General features: G+C 46.7%; 1 long non-coding RNA gene across 2 annotated transcripts in view; it reads right to left on the bottom strand.

Annotated features, from left to right (window-relative positions):
- The window catches only part of LOC144826064 (uncharacterized), a 478,318-nt gene that overhangs the window by 177,752 nt on the left and 278,230 nt on the right, over nucleotides 1-22,336 (bottom strand). For both annotated transcript variants that reach the window (XR_013609680.1, XR_013609679.1), the window contains exon 3: nucleotides 2,406-2,619. This is a non-coding gene — a long non-coding RNA (uncharacterized LOC144826064). The remainder of the gene's footprint in view (nucleotides 1-2,405; nucleotides 2,620-22,336) is intronic.

The raw sequence follows: 22,336 nt of genomic DNA, 5'->3' as shown, positions 1-22,336 counted from the left end.
TAAATGCCTATTGGCAGGAAATATACAGTTAAGTACAGCAGATGGTGGGGATACAAGTGTCAGAAGCTCCCTTGATTGCATTGATGGGATATGTAGACTTGTTGCCCAAAAACACATGCAGATTCATAGCGATTGCCATCCTGGGGTACCAGGCAGAAACCCAATATTAAAGCCTGGCTTAGGAGCATGACATATTGCGACACCACGAGTGAATTATATATATTTCAGCTACATTTTCAAATGTAAAAATCACGTGTGTCCACATTGCGTTTTGGGCCGTTTCCTGTCACAGACATGAGGCCTCATTTTTATCGAAAGACTTTGGGGATTGTGGGGTGGGTGGAAGTTTGTGGGTCCATGCAGATTCCAGAACTTTCCACCACAGAAATGTGAGGAAAATCAGGTTTTTTTGGGACAAAGGTTAAGGTTTGAAAGGGATTCTGGGTAAGATGACCTGATGAGAGCCACACAAGGCATCCCCATCCTGGATTCCCCCGGGGGTCTAGTATAAAAAATTTATAGGTTTGCTAGGTTTCTCTAGGTGCCGGCAGAGCTTGGGTTCAAAATCTACAGCTAGGCACATTGACAAGAAAGGGTCATTTTTCGCTGTAAAAATGTGGTGTGTCCACATTGCGTTCTGGGTCGTTTTCTGTCGCAGGAACTAGGCCTACCCACACAAGTGAGGTATCAATTTTATCAAAAGATTCTGGGAAATGCAGCGTGGGTGGAATTTTGTGGATCCACGCAGAGGCTAGGCTTACTTGGGTGCCAGCTGCGCTAGGACCCAAAATCCACAGCTAAGCACTTTCCCAAAAAAGGTCAGTGCCTTTTGTGGTTTCTGCCACCCTGTGTGGGGAGGGGGGAAATAGTGAGCTATTGCCCCGATATGCCGCCGTGGGGCAGGACGACAGTGTCTATTTTTTTGGGATGGGTGGGGACATTGGGATGCCCATTCTGTGCAGACCCCACCCCTACGTATAAAAAAACCGACATCATCTCTGGTGCCTAGTGGGCTCTCTGCCCCCACAGGATCAGATCAGGGGCTACTGCATCATCTTCATCCTGGGGGCAGAAAGACTGTGGCATCTTTTTTTTGGGGGGGGGGGGGCATGGGCATACCCATTCTGGGCAGCACCTGCCTAGTGTGCTTTCTGCCCCCCTGAGAGGGCAGATAAGGGGCTATTGCCCCAATCTTCCTCCCGGGGGGACAGAAAGACTGTGGTAATTTTTTGGGGTAGGGGCATTGGCATGCCCATTCTGGGAAGCCCCCACCCCTACGTACCGAAAAAGAATCCCTGGTGCCTAGAGGGCTTCCCGCCCCTCCCCCTCCCCCGGGGTGCAGATCAGGGGCTACTGCCTCCTTCTGTCTCCTGGGAGGCGGAAAGACTGTGGCATTTTTGGGGGGGATGGGGCATTGGCATGCCTATTCTGGGCAGCCCCCACCCCAAACTTTGAGGGTATGAAATCCCTGGTGCCTAGAGGGTTTTCTGCCCTCCACTGGGGGCAGAAAGACTGTAGCATTTTTTTGTTTGGGGTCGTGGAATTGGCTTGCCAATTCTGGGCAGGCCCCACCCCTAAGTATATAAAAATAATCTTGTGCCTTGTGGTCTTTCTGCCCCCCTAGGGACAGATCAAGGGCTACTGCCCCATCTTCCTCCTGGCATGCCTATTCTGGGCAGCCCCTGCCCTGAACTTTAGGGAAATAAATCCCTGGTGCCTAGTGGGCTTTCTGCCCAATCCCGGGGCCAGGTTAGGGGCTATTGCCCCATCTGCCTCCCAGGGGGCAGAAAGACTATCATTTTTTGTTTGGGTTGATGCATTGGCATGCCCATTCTGGGCAGCCATTACTATTGCCCACACCTGACTCCAGGGGGGGCCGAAAGTATTATGCCTTCTTTTGGGGGGTAGGGTGGGGGCATTGGCATGCCCATTCTGGGCAGCCCCCACCCTTGGCCTATAAAAAAAATATCCCTGGCGCCCCCCCCCCCCGGGTAAAATGAGCGTAAGCTAGACAACTATCAAGATAAATACAGCACTGTATACAGTGATATAGGCAGATTATATGGTCAGTTCATCATGACGGTGGTATGAGTGTTAAGGTTACCAAGTCACTCTTACCTGAAAGATGCTTGTAATCTTACCTGTAAGGTACTTGGAAGGTTTTGCAGAGACGCTATGGGCTAAACTCACAGAACCCCTAAGTATAATCAGAGAATGTATACTAAAACACTATGGCTACAGTTTAGAAATCTAGGGAGGAGGGCTGGATTCGGACACTGATGAATTCCTGTTGTCGACCTTCGAGGCAACAAGAATATTTTGAGCCCTAGGGTATTTTAGGACTTTAAATATAATCTATACAGTTCCTACTAAAATCTTGGGGATTATCGGTTTCAATCTCGTACCTGCGATTCTACAGGAATGGTCCTAGCGTCCTTGTAGTTGTCGTATGATGAGCTTCTTGTTGTAGTCGTCGTGTGATGAATCTCTTGTTGTCAATTGAGAAGTCGTGAAGGGAGTGTTGTAGAAGTTGTGAAGATTTTTTCTAGCGCGTATCTTTTTTTTGTATGTTGATTATTCTTGAGTTTAACTCTCTTCTTCACCACACGGCACTTGTTCCTTTAAGAAATGTGTTAAACATAACAAAAGAAATAAACAAATACTTTACAAGATGGTCTTTTATAGTTCTAACAAATAATGTTCAACACAATGACTGTGTCCTTTGAAATTCATATATTCCGAAAGTGGTTCCAAAAATTGTTCTTTTTGTCTTGACTAATTGTCCTTCATCTGTCTTGCGTAAGTTTAAACAGAAGAAAATAAAGATTTACTTAGCTTTCTTTTTTCTTTTTCAGATGAGAAGAATTCTACTGGCAACGGAGTTCCTGATTCCTGCAACCGGATCTAAAGTGAGTCACACGTTGCTGCAGCGCAGATTTTCCGATGGCTAGGCGCCTTCCAGAAGCTCGGGTGTGGCTTTTATACTCGTGCCACACCCGAGACCGCACCAAAGCAATTTCTTACGTCGCCTGCATTAATACGCGAGGCGACGTGTACCAAAGAAAGGTTCATTTCCTTCTGAGCGCGTGAAGCGCGAGGTTCTTAGGGCCAGATGTAGGTGGCCAATTACCGGTCGGTAACGGCCGAATTCGGCCGTTACCGACCGGTAATTGGAATTTGAGATGTAGGTCACTCAATTTTACAGAATCGGTAAATTTACCGATCGGTAAATTTACCGATTCTGTAAAATACCGAGTCGGTATTTTTACCGAATCTGTAAAATTGAGATGTAGGTGGGACTCTTCTGAGTCCCACAAGCCTTACCGAATCGGTATTTTACCATCAAATCCTATTTGATGGTAAAATACCGATTCCGGTGTGCATGCACATGTGTGCATGCACACCTGTGCCATATGACAGGCAGACCTGCCCTTAGGGCAGGTATGCCTGCCACATGGCACCCGAACCCGTTTTGGGGGTGCTGGAGGGTGTCAAAGTGACACCCCCTGCACCCTTGTGAAATTCGGTATTTACCGATTCGGTAAATACCGAATGTTACCGATTCGGTAAATGCACATCTGGATTTACCTACATCTCGGTACTTCTATTTTACCACTTCTTAAATACCGAATCGGTATGATTCGGTATTTAAGAGGTGGTAAAATAAAATTACCTACATCTGGCCCCAAGCTCTTTCCCGTTTTCTGTTCTGGTTTTTGGCTACATAAATCTGAACTCGAAAGCATTGTTGGTCACAAGTTTTATCACAGAAATAACCTAGTCCTGACCAACACTGACACCTACAGGATTCTTTCAGAATACAAACATACAGTTAAACTGTAAAAACACGCGATCAACTCCTTATTTGCAAGCATTTACATAAACATAATATGGTCAGTAATCACATAATTATTTCTTAGTCACACTGGAGTGCTGGATGCACGGGATAAGGGTGGTTTTTTGTATGGTCTTTATGGTCTAATCAGGCATTACCTTATAAGGTTTTGTTTATTGTGTCATGTTACTTGTTAGGAGCTGAGATCATGACAATGAGGTGCCATTTCACACATTAACATGTTCACAAAAATGAGACTCAATTACACCTCAAATCTGTATACACATATACATGCACATAAAGATCAAATTTGACCTGTGAGTAAGTGCATACCAATGCATGTAATCATGTGTAGTGACATGACATGTGTGGGCATCATTGAGTTAAATATCACACTCTCATTTCACTTTACAGCCAGGTGCAACAAAATAGTGTAAATGTATAGCCATCAGTGATACAATTTGTCAAGTGACAATGCTATAGCACAATCTGTCCATAGGTGCGGTCACGGGAATTGGACTCAATTGAAAGATGCCGGATTGCGGTACTGACCAACTGGCCCCCACGGTGTGACACCACCTATGCGAATGTCATTGCAGCCAATGGGAACCGCCATCAAGGTAGTGCAAAACATTTTTTAAACTCGCAGTAGGCATGCACTGCCACTGCGGTTACAGGCATTGGATACAATTGAAAGATGCAAACCTGGCTGACCAATTGCATCAGCAGAGTACCACTGAAACAACCTAGAGGCCTATAAATGGCTGTGAGAGAGCCACACCAGTCACTTGTATTCAGACACTGCTGCCTGCCATTTATCACCACCAACTGCTGATGTACCTCTACTCTGGACCCAGTCATGGCTCGGACAGAGAACAGCAGAGCCCCTCCCTTCACCACAGAGGAGCTGGAGGTCCTGGTAGACGAGGTCCTCTTTCTTTACCAGTCTGCATACACGTCTCCTGGCACACTAGTGTTTGGGGAATAAGGTTTTCTTAGCTGCTAAAGGATCTTGGGGACCAAGAAGCCCTCCTTGTACTTTCTATAGGTCCTACTTAGCAGGATTTCAAATACCATTGCTACTTAACAAACTATGGAAATTGACTGAAAAAAATCAAAGGTTACAGGTAAGTTATAGTTAGGCATTAAAAAAAACTTAGAAATTACTGAAAAAAACATAGGTTAAAGTACTGTTATAGTTAGGAAATAAGATTTAAAAAACGTACATATTTACTGAAAAAAACAAAGATTGCAGGGACGTTGTAGTTTGGCTGACCATTCCCTTGTACATAACCAGAGAAATTCAGCAGTTATATTTAGCTGATCTAACTATAACTCACGCCCCTGCAATGTGCTGCTTATGACCTTGAATATTTCATCACTCATGACAGAGACATTGACATCACGGATGGTATCTCGAATAACTACACTTATGACATCATCCACAGAGTATCTGACACAGACACTCACACTCCCATGTAACCATTTATACATCAACTCCAAATTTCATACTACCATTCTCGAAACCATTGACACACCCATACCAGTATGTACATACTCACTCACTGATTCATAGGTCTTTACACACATCCGCTCACTTACCCATACAGCCACAAATACACCCGCACACTCACTAATACAGCCACTGACATATCCACTCATACACCCATACAGCCACTCACACACTGTCAGACACTCATAGAGCTACTCACACACCTACTCACTCACCTACAGTCAATCACACCACATACTTACTCAATTATACAGTCACTGACACAAGCACACACTCACCCAAACAACCACTCTCACAATCACTCACTCACACTTACAGTTACTTATATACTGAAACACTCACCTATATATTGCCTTTCACATATGCAGTTACTCAACCATATACAAGTTAGACATCCATTCACTCAGTGACACAGCCATACGCACACTCACTCATCCGTACAGCCCCTTTCAGACGTACTCATGAACCCATACAGCCAGTGATTGACCCACTCACTCATCCATGCAGAGTCACACACACCCTTACCTACCCATACAAACACCCATAAAGGTACTCAGACAACCAATAAATAAACCACATAGGCCCTCATGTGCCTATTCACCAACCCATGCAGCCACTTACACACCAAAAGACAGACTGATACAGACATTCACACAGATTAGTCACTCACCCATACATTCACTGAGACATGGATAATAACTCACTATTACAGTCAGTCACACGCCCACTAAATCATCCATACAGGCATTCATACACCCACTCATTCATCAATACACCTTGGCTTATATATACTTAACACTCATAAACTTTTTAGGGGCACTCACAATCAATGGATGATGTCATCCGTGATTTTATTTAAGATGTCATCAGTAATGCCATGAGTGATGTCACTGACTGAGTCATGAGTGATGTAATATGTGAGGTAATAAGCAGTGCATTGCGGCGGCTTGTGCAATAGTTAACCCATATAACTATAACTGCTTAATTTATCTAGTTTTGTACGAGTGAAATGTCAGTCTAACTATAATGTAAACTTTGCTTTCTTCAGTGAATATGTATATATATACATATATAACTATATTATAATTAGAATAAATTGTCAGATAAAACATACTGTTTTAAATTAACAAGAACCATTTGAACCTGCCATGCACAGTGTTGTCGTCAATGTGTAATTTGAGATATTGCAGTGATGTTAGCAATGATGTCCAAGAACATCAGTGATGCAATGTGTGCAGTAGTTAGCGATGCATGACGAGGGCGCGAGTTATAGTTACTTTAAGGCACGTGTTACAGTAACTTTAGATAACTATAACTGGTAAATTTCAATAGTTTTGTTAGTTTAAAATAAAATGTTTTAACTGACATTTTCACCTAACTAGAACTTCCCCTTAACCTTTTGGTATTTTACAGTGAAATTTTAAGTTTTGTTTTTAGTTCAGTATATGATAGAAGTCAAGTCCTAACTATGATGTCACTTTAACCTTTGTTTGTAAACTAAGATGTCTATCGCTGCATGCAGCAGAGGGTTGTTTTAAAAAATATATATATATTCCAGAATCTTTTTTTTCTCAACACTACTCTGATTGGATCAACTACAGAGGCAAACCCCTTAATACACTTTGAATAGTATTCAACCAAACCTAATAAGTAACTGACTTGATCTTTGTTCACAGGTGTTGGGGCATTCTTTATGCTGTCAACCAGCTCACACTGGGGCTTAATCCCTTCAAAAGAAATCACATGGCCAAGCTTGTATTTCTCCTTCTTCACAGTCTATCCATTCTGGGAAAATAACCCCAGCACCAAACCGGGAGTTTCATCATGTTCCTTTTCACACTTACCACAATCCAAAATGTAATCTTGGAAACACATTGTGCAAGGCAGACCCTCTAGCTTTAATTTTATAACCTCTCGAAGCATGCAGCTGTGGATGCCAAGATAAATGACATGCTCATAAATCTTTATGCTCCCAGAGGTGTCACAAAGAATGTAACATGTATGGACCCCTCATGGAGTGGTACCTAATGATAGCCAATGATAGGTCCATCATACTAACTATATTCGCCCCTGCCAGTAAGGTGAGTGTCAGAGGTCAGAAAAATGAGCAGGTTTGACAATCTTCTCAGATAAACTTATATAAATCACCTCAAAAAAATTCAATTATCTCTTCAATAACTTTCAAACGTAATAGCTTATCCAACTCAGCCTTAAGCGGTTCAAGCATCAAACTAGGAAATGTAAGCACTTTATGGACTCATGGTTTTCCATTGTTTTCTGAGGACAATCTTGTGCTCAAAAAGTGTTCCCCCTTTCAGCAAAATACTTCTTCCCTGTGGTTGCCCTGTCTTTATAAGAAATCATCATAACAACATAGCACACCACATCAATGTTTGTACCACCAAAGCTGCAGGATTTATATCGGGATTTTAAGACCAATTTGTTCTTGCGCAAATCTTTTCTGCCTAAATTCTATTACCAATCATGATCCATGATTCAGCTAGGGTAAAACATGCTTTTCCCCCAGAATCAATCTCACACTCCGGCATTTTCAGACCTCCAGTATCCTCCATATATATGTCATCCATTACATTAACATATATGTTCCTTTTTTCTTCCACCGCCTCCTCCACCATTTTTATTTAAAAGTTTTATATAGCGCTAGCTTAACCCGTAGGCATCAGAGCGCTTTACATATACAAAGGTAAAACAGAAAAAGGACATTACATTACATAGTAGACCAGCAGTAAGGAAGCAAACAAAAAGAAAAAAAATATAGATTGGAATATAATTATGTAGTGAAGCGGAGGGGCAGAGAGCAATAAAAAGAAAAAGGTGAGAAAGACATAGTCCGGTCACCCACAATCCTTGAATGACCAGGGAGAGAGGAGACAACTCGGATATAGTAGTCTAGGTAAGTTGACGTTGGTCATGATAGTATTTGTTTAGGAGATGGACTTTCAGGTCCCTTTTGAAACAGGAGAAGGAGGGGTTGCATCTGAGGACTGCAGGGAGAGCGTTCCATATCCTAGGAGCGTTGCCTGAAAACGATTGGTAATGGGTGGTTTTCTTTTTCATTTTTGGAGGAATAAGTAGGAGTGAGTTGGAGCTTCTCAGCGTTCTGGATTGCCCTGCTCTGATCAGTTTGTTATTTAGGTAGTTGGGGGCAGGAGATTTACACACTTGTGCATAGACCACTCTTATGACAAAAATATTCTTTGCATAGCAGGTCGAACTGCTAGATGAATGAGCAGAACTACCTTTAAGGTCTTTGAACTCTGTGGAAGATTTGCTTTTAGAACACCTGCGGCTGTATTATCGGAGTGCCCAGGGACACAACGGGGCACTTTGGTATTACAGAAGGGTCCACAGATGCTTGTGCATTCCCTTCTGTAATACTGATTGCATTAGTGCACCTAAAGCATCAGCAGTATCATCAGAGGGCATTCCCACAATTGCATAGGGGTGTGACCCCATACAATGATGGAATGCTTTTTCCTCTGCATCCATGCTCTACTATAGACTTGGGCGCAAAGGTAAAGAAACAGTCAGGGTATGCCACTTGATGGCAGTCCTCTGGAGAGGGAAAAGGGAGTCCAATGGACACCCCAGACATCCCTTTGTAGGCAGGTATAGTAACTCACTGCACCTGCCGCCAAGGGAATCCCTAATCTCCCTTCAAAGTGCAGGAGGTTTGCCACCACAATAAAACACGGAGACGCTTCAAAGCACCTGCCCCATTTTTCACGTGAATGTGCTGCCCTAGGGGCATCCAGAGTTCGCACCTGCCTGGAGAGCAGCGCATTCTTTGTAATGTGGCCCAATTTCCTGGTAATCACCCAGCACTAACCATGAAAATGCAACGCATATGTAAAAAGGCCCTCTGAGCTATTCTTTAAGTATTAACTTCAGAGTCAGGTTTGGCATCATCGTCAGAAACAATATGTATGCTGCTTTGCATACTACAGTGAGTGGCAGGTTGAGCTTGTTGGCCCCTCATCTCCAACACCCAACTTTTTATATTTTCCCTGCTCTCAACAATTATGACAGCTTTTTTATGAGAAGGATTCTTTGATAAATATTTCTCTTGGATTCGGTTGCTGTTGGTACATCTTTCTGTCGCACCTGTGACTCCAGTAAAAACGTATGCTGCTATAACACCACATTTATGCAAGGTCATAAGTAAGCTCAAACATTTTTATACACATTTCGTAGACATCTGCTGGTTCACCATCAGCATTATCTATAGTTGATTCATCTATACTCTCATAAATCCTGTGACTCTCAACACCTAAGTTGTACAATAATATCCGTGTCTCTAGAAACGTTTCACCACCTTCATCCACCAGATGTGAGTCAAATCGATTTTTCTAATGTTTCCTAGTCTTTTTAGACAAGAATGCAGATGGTTGAGACATATTACTGACTGACACAATGCCTCAATTGTGGAGCTAAGAAAACAGATGACAACAATTCCTACTTATAATGTCTCTAATATAATCTTTTTGGCAAGAAACAATCAAGCATAAATTCCAGAACCACAAGATATTTCCCACATATTCCTCCAATTTCCCATTGCAATGTTCTCTGTGTTGTTGTGTTCTCTGTGTTACAACTTGCAATGGCAAAGCACAAATAATGATGCGCTAATTAACACTCACCAGTCGTATGAAGAACACACCTAAGAGCAGTGCAGCCGTTACAATGCCTCAGCACTCAGTCCAGGTAAGCACCATGAGCATGCCCAATCCAATATGGCCCTTACGTTGGTGTGCTAGAGTGATAACAGGTAGCATGTCAGCACACCTGCTAGCATGCACAATCCAATACAACTGCCACCTTGCATCCCGACATTATGACATAAAGCACGTATAGCGTGTTGGTGTGCAGTGCGATCACAGCCTTCATGACAACACTTGACGATTGGCAATATCCTTCTCATTATCAACTGATGAGTTTCAGGCACTCAAACAGGAAGTGCGTGATTAATGTCCACAACTGTCGTTGCTTCAGGAAATTGCACTAGTAACCGTCACCGATATTCACAATCACACTTAAAAGTAAACGGCAAAGTGGTGCACAATCCAAATGTATATGAATAGCTAGCACAGGCTCCGAGGTGAGGAAAAGTAAGATAGAGCCAACATCCATATATATATAACTATATATACTAGCAGCCCGTCCCGACGTTGTCCGGGTATGAAATAGAATGTGTGTAATGTGTGTATTTGGCAAGGGCAATTTATTTTAAAATCTCGCGGTAGACAAAATGTTTTGTTTCATTAGAATAGGGACGGAGAAGGCCCAGCTGCAGCCTTGGTTGATGTTAGCAGGCGCGTGTAATTGGTGTAGTGATCCGCCGCCTAAGCCCAACTAGAGCCCTGGTTGATGTTAGCAGGCCCGTGTAATGTCATTGAATGAGAGAGTTATCAGCCGCGGGTAAATCCATTTAATGAGAGAGTTGAGTGACAGCGAGTAGGAGAGGCAGCAGTAATTGTCCCCGCAGACTCGCTCCTTTGCGTGTTCCCCCGCTTGAGGCCCAGACGCAGGCCTGTTTGATGTTAGCAGGCGCGTGTTCCCCCGCTTGAGGCCCAGCTGCAGCCCTGGTTGATGTTATCAGGCGCGCGTAATTAGTGTACTGATCCGCCGCCTGAGCCCGGCTAGAGCCCTGGTTGATGGTAGCAGGCGCGTGTAATTTCATTGAATGAGAGAGTTCAGTAACAGCGTGCAGGAGATGCTGCAGTAACGTTACTTACCAGGCCTCCAGGTGAACGCGTTTGTCACCGCCCAGCACACGACCACAGCAGACGATCTTCTGATTAATGTATGACCCACATGGCATGAAGGGCGGAACGTAGCACATGCCCCCAGCGTTTCTCACGCCCCCAGTGTGCCCCTTGATGCGGCGCAATTGCGTTCACATGGCATAAAGGCCGGACACACGCCCCCAGCATTTCTCACGCCCCCAGCATGTCACGCCGCTAGCGTGCCCCTTGATGCTGCGCAGCAACGTAATTGGCGCTTGTATGTACGACTCACATGGCATGAAGGGCGGACACACGCCCCCAGCGTTTGTCACGCCCCCAGCACACGATGTGATGGCCGTACCACACGCCCCCAGCGTTAGTCACGCCCACAGCACAATGCAGACACGCCCACAAGGGACTACTTTGCTGGCACGGTTCTTTTACCTTTTAAATGTATAGAGGAGTTGGCCTAACGGCTAAGGCGCTCAACCTCGGACCTGGGGATCTGGGTTCAAGTCTTGGTAACGACGCCAAACTTCCTGTGATTCTGGGCAAATCACTTAATCTCCCCGTGCCTAACAAAAATGAATGTGTGTTCTCATGTTACGTAACTGGTGCAATGTAAAGCGCTCTGATACCTGATTCAGTTCGGGTCAAGTTCGCGCTATATAAAACTCTGCAAAAAAAAAATATATATATGGTGGCCGTCTGCATAGCCTATGTCCTTTTGCTACAACTGCTCTTTCCAACGCTGTATTGGGTGTTGTGAATGGTGCTGTGGTTACTGAGATTACCCGCCTCAAAGGTTTGGGCTCTCTCTTCATAATATTAGTATGGATATATATATATATATATATATATATATATGCAGCAACAACTCCAAACAACCTCCGGCCTGCGAAGACTGGCAAGGAAGGAAACGGACCACAGGATCTGGCAAAGATAGTTTCAGCAATGACGCGTTTCGGGCTCAAGAGCCCTTGTTCACATACGTGTCAGTCACAGCAAACATGATTCCATTTAAATGCTTAAAAGTGCACACCCCCAGCCACCACATTTCTGGTCATGTGACCATAGAAAGTGAAGAGATATTGACATTTAGTTATAAGAGCATTACATTGTTTTCACTTTTAGAATACAGAGATGAATCTCAGATTACTAAAGGCTCACCTATGCAATTTGGAATTCAATTAAATAAATGTATAGATACATGTATAAAAACAGTATAAATAGATCTGGTTATTATTACAAGTCTTCAGCATCCGGTACGAGGGTGTCAGCAGGTTCCAAACGGGTGCCTGGCGTCGAGGGTGGTGTGCCAATTATGCTACCACCCCCCTCCCGAGATCCATGGTGTGCATCTGACTCACCACTCAAGTGCATTTTCACTGATTGTGAGGTCTCCTAAACTTGAACGACCTCAGGAGGAGTTCGCTCCTTCCCCGTGCACTTTTTTACAAGTGATTTTCACTTTCACGTCCCTAGGTCAGGGTGGGCCTTAGAGTGCTCATACCGCCAGGGTTTAGTACACTTTTGTCCGGATGAATGCCTGGTAAAATTACACCGTTTCAAAGCAGAAACATGTTGACTGATTATTAACCTATTGGAAATAACCAAACAATTTATTTGGACCATTTCCCCACACTATTTTAAATCTGTCCCAGTGATCAAGCAATAAAGTATTTTTTGAGACAATGAAGACATTTTTTAACTATCACTATCAGTCCCTAACTACTCACTTCACGTCTATTTCCCAAAAACCCGCTCCGCAGTATATCTGGCGTTGAAGCACACTGGGGAGGCATTCGGTCTCTCCAGTGGGGCCCTATGATGAAGCATGCCACCAACCAGGGTGGTGAGTGAGGGCTTTATATCCTGACCCGAGAGGGGTCATATACTCATTGTTTTCCTGCTCCATTTGTACTTTTGTTGTGTTCTTGGACACTCTTTTTTTGTTTAAATAATTATTATTTACAATTGGCAGCATGAACTTCAAAGTGTGGGCTCTGGTAATCATTCTATCTGTATAAATACATAGGCCAAAGAAAAGACTTTTTCTATACATATATATAAATATATATATATATATATTAATGTCACATACTTGGTAGGAGAGTATCAGCTAAATTATGAGCGACGAGGAATGTGCAGCAAGGGAGATTAAAGCCCTAAAATTATTCAAAGAAACAGCGCAGCCTGTACAAAAGGAAAGAGGGGCTGCTGCCCCAAATGGCAACACAGATTTTACTAAACAGCTACAAAATTATGAGAAACTTAAGAAGAGGGAGATCACACATTGGTGGGAGGTGGCATCCCTGCGTAAATATCTGCAAGTGGGAAGGGTCCCTCGTGGACTTAGAATCATGATTACCCCCCTCCTATGAGAACCCGGACATTGAGATGCTTGGAGAATGGGCAGAAAACAGTGCAGCCAGCTCCACCAACATGATACGTATTCTTTTAAAATACGCTGAAAAGAACGGCTAGAAGTGGTGGAAAAAATAAAAGAATTGAAAGAGATCTTTGATAAACATGAAGAGAAGATGCGAATTAGCAAATTCAAAACAGATTTAAAAGGAAAGCTGGAGAAGTATGAAAAGCGTATTAGAAAAGCGACCAAATTCACAAGGGATCACATAGACTATGAATCAGGGCGAATTTATACCTTTGCAAAAAAATTCGACATGGCAAGGCGTCAAAAGATTCATAGTGGACAAATTGACCAGCAAACTGCCACACACAGTGAAGTGAGCTCAGATACTGGTTCAAAACAAGAATTGGATGAACCAAGGAGGAGAGGATCCAGAGATGTAAGACTGGCAGTCACTGAGGAATTCCGTTTATGCTCATGGAGCAACAGTCCGACCATCGTACGGGCAAAGGAAGGGGCTGGGGAATTGGCCGAGGAAAAGGCGACAGAGAAGAGGAGGCGAGGGATACAGGAGGAGCGCAAGGCTGGCAAACAAAAAGAACATTGCCCTATACCTATAATATGTGACATGTTGCAACCTGAATTGCCAACCCTTGCTACATGTGCATCACGGGGATGAACAAACTGGATATATCCTGATGATATTCTAACATGTCACTGGAGTTAACTCCGTGGGCTATCATCAAACTCAGTGTTTTCACAGGGACAAGTCGACCTGATCAACCCCAGAGGTCGATATATACATGATGTCCATGATTGGTCTGACCAGCATCCAACTTTGGTTGCAATCTTTACAAAGGAAGAATCTGCTGATCAGCCTGAGAGGCCGATATAAATATGATCATATGAAGCTGGCAATTCTTTTTTTTTTTTTAAACGCCAATTAATATATAGCGTATTGTAATTTTCTATCCTTCGATTGAATTGATTCATAAAATTGGTTTAGAGGCAGTTGGTACATCTACCGATGAATACGCATAAATTACATCATACACGTGGTTGTAAGCAAGTTTGTCGTCTGTTCTTAGGCTATTGGAACTACATTACCCAGCATTCTGTGGGTGATCACGTGATCGCTCTGTTGGTGCGCGTCATTAAATGGCCGCCGCCTCTGCCGTTCGGGGCCTCCCCAAGTCCAGCGCAGAGGGACGCCAGGAGACACCGACGGAGAGGTAAGGGGTCTCCATTCCGCATACACCGGCGCGCAAACAGGTACGCCCAAACAATCAGGCACGGGAGACTTATGTCCCTCGTAGTCACTTCAAGCAGCGTCCAATGGCGCTGAAGCAGGGAACGCCTAAACTCTTTGGCGTAGAAGCCTTGCGTACTTTTGTAACTATTGTATGTAGCGGAGCAATGTACATCGCTTTCCGCTTTAGTGACAGCGTATAAGTGCATTTTTCCGTTTTAACAATTAAATGTAGCGGAGTCATGTACATCATCCCAGACAGGGTTTGGCCATTGACTAAACTGCACAATGTGTTTCTTGTTAGCGCTAGTGGGGCTATGCCGCGATCGGGGACAACATTGAACCAGATATTGTTAATGGTGTCACAAATTTGATAAGTATCATGCGGTATAATTATCAACCATTAGACGCATGAAATACTATCTTTACAAATAATTTGAAACTATGGACAGCAGAACAGTTGACTTGTAGCTATTATGCAGTGCTATAAGATGTTCTGTGTTTGTTTACAACGATGGCATTTAGTTTCATTTTAGGTGCCAGAAGGGATTAATAAAGAGAGCTTATGTATATATATGTTTTTTCTAAACAGAGCGGTGCTCCTCATTTACCTGAGCTGCAGCCAGGTGAGGTGAGGCGCGATCCCCACATAAATTGGGTGAGTGCGAAAATGTCATGTAAATGTGTTCTGACAAATCGCTGCAATAACACTACTCAATTGTGTATTGTTTATTACAGTTGTGTGTATCTTTTCATTCTTGTCTGTTGATGTGTTCTATTTTAATTCTTCCATAGATTGGGTGGAGCATCAGCACCTGACAATCAGGTGATACGTTTCTTTTTCATTTTTCTCACAAGAATTCCCAGCAGTAGCACTAACCAGGTCCTGATGAATGCATAGGCAAATCCGTATATGCTGAAACATGTTGACCACTTGCTGAGCAGATATTTTGTTGAATCTGTTATTCACATTCTTTTAGATTTTGGGAGCTGAGAGAAAATATTAAAACAAGGTACTTTCTACTAAGTCTCACTTAATTTTACATTCTCACTTAAACACTTTTTTTGCACTGCTTTTTCTGTTGTCTTACTACACTGTTTTCCGCTCACCAGATCAAAACGGTGGGTCTTCTTACTCTCACAGTCACTTTTCTCATCTTACGTGACTGTGAATGCACTGACTCCTGGGTAAGGAGAACCCAAATGATGTAAATAGGGCGGTACAGTTAGACAACTGATGGGAACATTTTCATCCCAAGTGTGTACTTCACGTCAACAAGATGTCCTTCCATCACGTGGTGTCATTAGTTAACATAGTTACCACCCCTCTTTTTAGTCTTTAGTTGTCACGTCAACAGCCGTGTGTGATCTGATTTCACTTTTGAGACTCCTAGATACCTTTTTGTGTTGAATGAGTTAGTTAGGGGCATGTGTCTAGTATGAGTCGGTAAACAATCCCTTGAACCCCCTTCTATGTAGTTTGTGTATTTGGCCGGAGGGGTCACACAACCTTCGCGCTCAGTCAAATGAATGCCGGTTCACAGTTCCTTCACAACGCTGCACCCTATCTGAAGAAACGGGCCCACCTCACAACGGCTGCAATCGGTAAGCGATTCAGTCAGGCCACAGCACTCCTCACGCCAGTTGGCAGGGTTTTCAGGGGCTCCACGGTCCTCCCTCCGACTTCCTCATACAGGGTGGATCCCGCCCACAGCTACCGCTTCCAGCTCACTGGGGCGGGGCAGAGACGCTAGTCTTGCCCAATGAAGGCCGGCCTTTCCCTGGCCCGGCGCACCACCTCACCTTCAGTCCACTGAGGAAGCGCTCTACGGCGGAAGGGCTCGGAGACGTCCGGACTCCTCCCTGGAGGCGCCTGTCGCGAAGGGGGCACTTCTGAAGATCGCGGTCGCGGCGAACCTGCTCTCGCCTCGCGACCCGCAGTATCAGTCACGATATCTTCACCGGGGGGAAGGCACTTCAAGTATGGCCACAGTCTTTGGGGCAATGAGGCACTTGCTGGGCAGGCGCTGTAGGCGCTAGGTCACTTCTCACGCAGCTGACTGGAACGCCAGTCAGGAACAACGCCAGCAACCCTTGCTACTCTACCGCCCACGTTACCAGCCACCTCAGGGGGTCAACAGGGCAGGTGTCAATCTGGTGTCAAGTCTGGAATCTCCTTCTCTTATCTTTTCATCTCTTCTCGAATCAAATCTAAAATGGCCACCAGGGACTGGGCCTTTTATAGCCAGTGCCCTGGGGTGCTGGCATGAGCCAGAAGGTTCTAGAACCTTCTCTGGCTGTGACAATGACTTGGCACTTTTGAGGGGTATCTAGGTCACTAGCAGCCACCGTACTGCGGCTCTAGAGCAGCCATTTTGTGTATCTGAGGGAAACAAAGGTATTCCTGTCAGGAATGTGTGTTAAACAAAAGGCGCCAAAACCTCAAAAGGTCCTCCCTCCGACTTCCTCATACGGGGTGGATCCCGCCCACAGCTACCGCTTCCAGCTCACTGGGGCGGGGCAGAGACGCTAGTCTTGCCCAATGAAGGCCGGCCTTTCCCTGCCCCGGCGCACCACCTCACCTTCAGTCCACTGAGGAAGCGCTCTACGGCGGAAGGGCTCGGAGACGTCCGGACTCCTCCCTGGAGGCGCCTGTCGCGAAGGGGGCACTTCTGAAGATCGCGGTCGCGGCGAACCTGCTCTCGCCTCGCGACACGCAGTATCAGTCACGATATCTTCCCCGGGGGGAAGGCACTTCAAGTATGGCCACAGTCTTTGGGGCAATGAGGCACTTGCTGGGCAGGCGCTGTAGGCGCTAGGTCACTTCTCACGCAGCTGACTGGAACGCCAGTCAGGAACAACGCCAGCAACCCTTGCTACTCTACCGCCCACGTTACCAGCCACCTCAGGGGGTCAACAGGGCAGGTGTCAATCTGGTGTCAAGTCTGGAATCTCCTTCTCTTATCTTTTCATCTCTTCTCGAATCAAATCTAAAATGGCCACCAGGGACTGGGCCTTTTATAGCCAGTGCCCTGGGGTGCTGGCATGAGCCAGAAGGTTCTAGAACCTTCTCTGGCTGTGACAATGACTTGGCACTTTTGAGGGGTATCTAGGTCACTAGCAGCCACCGTACTGCGGCTCTAGAGCAGCCATTTTGTGTATCTGAGGGAAACAAAGGTATTCCTGTCAGGAATGTGTGTTAAACAAAAGGCGCCAAAACCTCAAAAGGCCAGAGTTTAGGGAGGCTCCAAAGGGAGTCACTCACCTGAGGGAAAAGGGTGTCCACCATTTTAGGACCACTCATACAGGTTGACAACCCCAGTTTGTAATGTCACAGGTTCCATCGGGCACCTTGTGAGCAACTGGGCGTCAAGGAACAACTAGCCCCATGAAACAGCACATAAAAAGTCCTGGAAGACAAAGAGAAGCGACAAATTTTGGGAGGTATGGGGGAACAAAAGAAATCATAGTGGTGAGGGGACTCTCAGAAGCAGACAGGTCTAGCACGCGTCCCCCCCAGCTGAAAGTGGGGAGAGCTACCCAACCCCTTGGGAGTCCTCAACACTAAGGCGGAAATACCTGGAGAGACCGTCTGCATTGGCGTGGTCAACTCCGGGCCGGTGTTCCACCCGAAAGTCCATTCCCTGTAGGGAGATAGACCACCTCAACAGTTTGGGGTTTTGCATGAGCCAACAAAGGGGTCGGTGGTCTGTCTGAACAAGGAAGTGTGAACCAAACAAGTATGGTCGCAGCTTCTTCAGTGCCCAGACCACCGCAAAGGCTTCCCGCTCGATGGTACTCCACCTCTGTTCCCGGGGAAGCAGTCTCCGTGACAGAAAGACCACGGGTTGATCAGACCCTCTTCATTGAGTTGCGATAGCACCGCCCCAATGCCAATGTCAGATGCATCCGTCTGGACAATGAATTCCTTCGTGAAATCTGGAGTCTTCAGGACTGGAGCTTTACACAATGCTTGTTTCAGAGTGTCGAAGGCTCGCTGACAAGCCTCCGTCCAGATGACTCTCCTGGGTTGCTTCTTGGCTGTGAGTTCTGTAAGGGGTGCCACGATAGTGCCATACCCCTTCACGAATCGTCTGTAGTAAACTGTGAGGCCCAGGAAGGCTCGGACCTCAGTCTGGGTCTTGGGGGGGTTCCAGGCCATGATTGCCTCAATCTTCGCCTGAAGGGGCTGCACCGTTCCCCTGCCCACCAAGTGACCTAAGTACACTACCGACCCCTGTCCAATCTGACATTTGCTGGCCTTGATCGTCAAGCCAGCCCGTTCCAGGGCCTGGAGAACGGCTTGCAAGTGCTGCAAGTGATCCTCCCAACTGCTACTGAAGACAGCTATGTCATCTAAGTAAGCAGCAGAGAATGACTCCATCCCGGTGAGGATCGTGTTCACCAGCCGCTGAAAAGTGGCAGGAGCGTTCTTGAGCCCAAAGGGCATGACGCAGAATTGGTAGTGCCCATCAGGCGTGGAGAAGGCTGACCTTTCCTTGGCTCCATCAGTCATGGGCATCTGCCAGTACCCTGCAGTAAGGTCAATGGTACTGAGATATTGGGCAGCTCCCAACCGGTCAATCAGTTCATCCGCCCGTGGGATCGGATGAGCATCCGTCTTGGTTACCGAATTTAGTCCTCGTTAGTCCTCACAGAATCGTAATTCTGGTGTGGCGCCAGGTGGGGCAGCTTTGGGAACCAAAACCACCGGGCTAGACCAAGGGCTACTTGAAGGTTCGATGACTCCTAGCTCCAGCATCTTAGCTACTTCGCTTCGGATACTGGCCTTCACCTTGTCAGACAGCCGGTAAGACTTTGACTTCACAGGTGGGCTGTCCCCTGTGTCCACGTCATGGGTACACAGGTGGGTCTTACCCGGGACAAGGGAGAACAGAGGAGCGAATGACCCCAAGACCTGGCGACATTCCTCCTGCTGCTCAGGAGTCAGGCATGGTGAGAGTTTCACTCCCTCCACTGACCCATCCTTTTCTTGAGACGCAAAAAGGTCGGGGAGAGGCTCAGTGTCCTCTTCCTCCGATCCGTCAGTCACCATAACCAACATGACTTCGGGCCTCTCGTATTGGGGCTTGGCATGTAACACCTGATGCAGATGCCGAGGGGTCTTTACGTCCACCAGATAGGTAGCCTTGCCCATCTTCTCCAACACCTCATATGGGCCTGTCCAACGGTCCTGGAGGGCACTCAGCTCTCCAGGCTCCATCACCCACACCTTCTGGCCAGGCTCCAACTCCACTGGGTGAGCATTGTGGTCATACCACGCTTTCATGACTGCCTGACTGGCTTCCAAGTTGTCAGAAGCTTGCTTCCACAACTTAGCCATTTGGCTTCGGAAGGCCAGCATGTAGCTCACCACATCCTGGGGAACTTTCCGGGGAGATTTTTCCCAGGAGTCCCTCACCAGACTGAGAGGTCCACGTACAGGGTGCCCGTACAAAAGCTCGAAGGGGCTGAAACCCACTCCCTTTTGCGGCACTTCCCTGTAGGAAAAGAGCAAACAGGGTAGGAGGACGTCCCATTTCCTCCGCAGGCTTTCGGGTAGACTTCTGATCAGGTTGAACCTTTCCACAAGACCATTGGCCTGTGGATGATAAGGAGTGGTGAACCGGTAGGTCACTCCACACTCCTTCCACATTGCCCGCATATATGCTGACATGAAGTTGGTCCCCCTGTCAGACACAACTTCTTTGGGGAATCCCACTCGGGTAAAGATCCCCATCAGGGCCTTTGCCACTACTGGTGCAGTAATGGTTCTCAGAGGAATTGCCTCTGGGTACCTTGTGGCGTGATCCACCAGTACCAGGATAAACCTGTGACCGGATGATGTAGGTGAATCAAGGGGCCCAGCAATGTCGATGCCCACCCTTTCAAAGGGGGTGCAAACGACGGGAAGTGGTTCCAGGGGAGCCTTCAGCTTCGTCCCTGTTTTCCCACTGGCTTGGCATGACACGCACGACCGACAGTATGCGTCCGATGCCACCCTCATTCGAGGCCAATAAAAGTGGGGGACAAGCCGGGCAAAAGTCTTGTCCTGACCCAAGTGTCCTGCCAAGGGAATCTCATGAGCCAACTCTAATAGGAAGGCTCGGTAACACTGTGGGACTACCAGGGCCCGTGACAATCCGTGCACTGGCGCGCTGGGCTCACTGTAGAGGAGACCATCCTCCCAGTACACACGATAGTTCCCAGACTCGTTACCTGCTGCCTGGGCTTTAGCCTGTTGCCTCAGACCCTCGAGGGTGGGACATTCCCTTTGTCCCTCGCTCAGTTCCTCCCTGGATGGTCTTCCCTCCACTCGCCACTCAGCGGGGATAGGCAAGTCCTCCAACGGAACCATGTCCTCCTCCGCTGACTCCGGGTCCACCTCCGCAGGTGGCCTATCCGTCTCACGGGGCACGGACATCGAGGCAGGCTCTTCCTGTCCTCGAGATGCTCCCTCATCAGCAGCTGGGTGGGCCATTGTCCCAGGCTCCAACCCACGCGACTTCTCCTCCCGAGCAGCCGCAGACCTGGTACTCACACAGGCCCAATCAGGTGTACCCAGCATCTCAGTATGAGTCCGGTATTCCACCTCCTTCCAAGCATTGTGCTCCATATCATTACCCAGCAGACAATCGACCGGCACGGCGGGGCTTACGGCAACTCGAAGTGAACCTGCAACCCCTCCCCACTCAAAGGGAACCTCGGCCACAGGATAGTGGCCCATTCTGCCGTCAGCCATCGCGGCTGGATGAAGTACGCCTGGAATCACCTGCTCTGAGGACACCAGATGACTCCTTACCATAGTCATACAGGCTCCTGTATCTCTCAGAGCTTCCCCTCTATGGCCATTGATGGTGACCCATTGCCCATACTTGGTAGTATTTGAGGGCACCTGGATCTTTGGAACCATCTCCCGATCACCCAGGGACCCTAAGGTGACACCCACCCACTCCCTTCCCTTAACTAAGGGCATCTCCTCCCCGAGCGCTACACTAGCGACTCCCAGGGTCTTTCCTCCGGTGGGAGGGGGTGGTCTCTTTGGGCATTTCACGTCTCCCTTATAATGTCCAATACCACCGCACTCAAAGCAATGGATAACCCTTGGCTGCTGACTCTGGCCAGGATTAGAGTTCTTCTGCGGGTTAGCCCTAGAATTGGAAAAGAAACTTTTCCCCTTAAAGTTATTTTGGGGGCCTTTGGAGAACTCCTGTTTCTTGTTATCTCCCCCCTCTTTCTTCTGGGGAGCACCCTGTCCGGACTTCTGAGAATCTCCTCCCGTCCCCTTCGTGGACACTCGGGTACTTGCCCAAATGTCCGCCTCCTCAGCAAGCTTATGGGGGCAAGTAAGTTTGCTGTCTACCAGGTGTTGCCTCAGCTCGGGAAGACATTTCTCGAGTAGATGTTCCTTGAGTATTAGGTCGTACAACCCTCGATAGTCCTCCACCTCATTACCTTGGACCCACCCATCCAGGGCTTTCTTGGCAAAATCCAGGAAGTCAACCCAATTCTGTGAGCTCAGTTTGTGGCTGCCTCTAAACCTTTGCCGGTATTTCTCGGGGGTCAACCCAAACTTTCTGATGAGCGCCACCTTCATGGCGGGGTAATTTACCTGTTCCTC

This window comes from Lissotriton helveticus, chromosome 3_2 (genome assembly GCF_964261635.1).
Source record: "Lissotriton helveticus chromosome 3_2, aLisHel1.1, whole genome shotgun sequence".
In the NCBI taxonomy this organism is placed as follows: Eukaryota; Metazoa; Chordata; class Amphibia; order Caudata; family Salamandridae; genus Lissotriton; species Lissotriton helveticus.
Note: the sequence above shows the minus strand (reverse complement) of the source record. Positions and strands in the feature narration are given on the sequence as shown.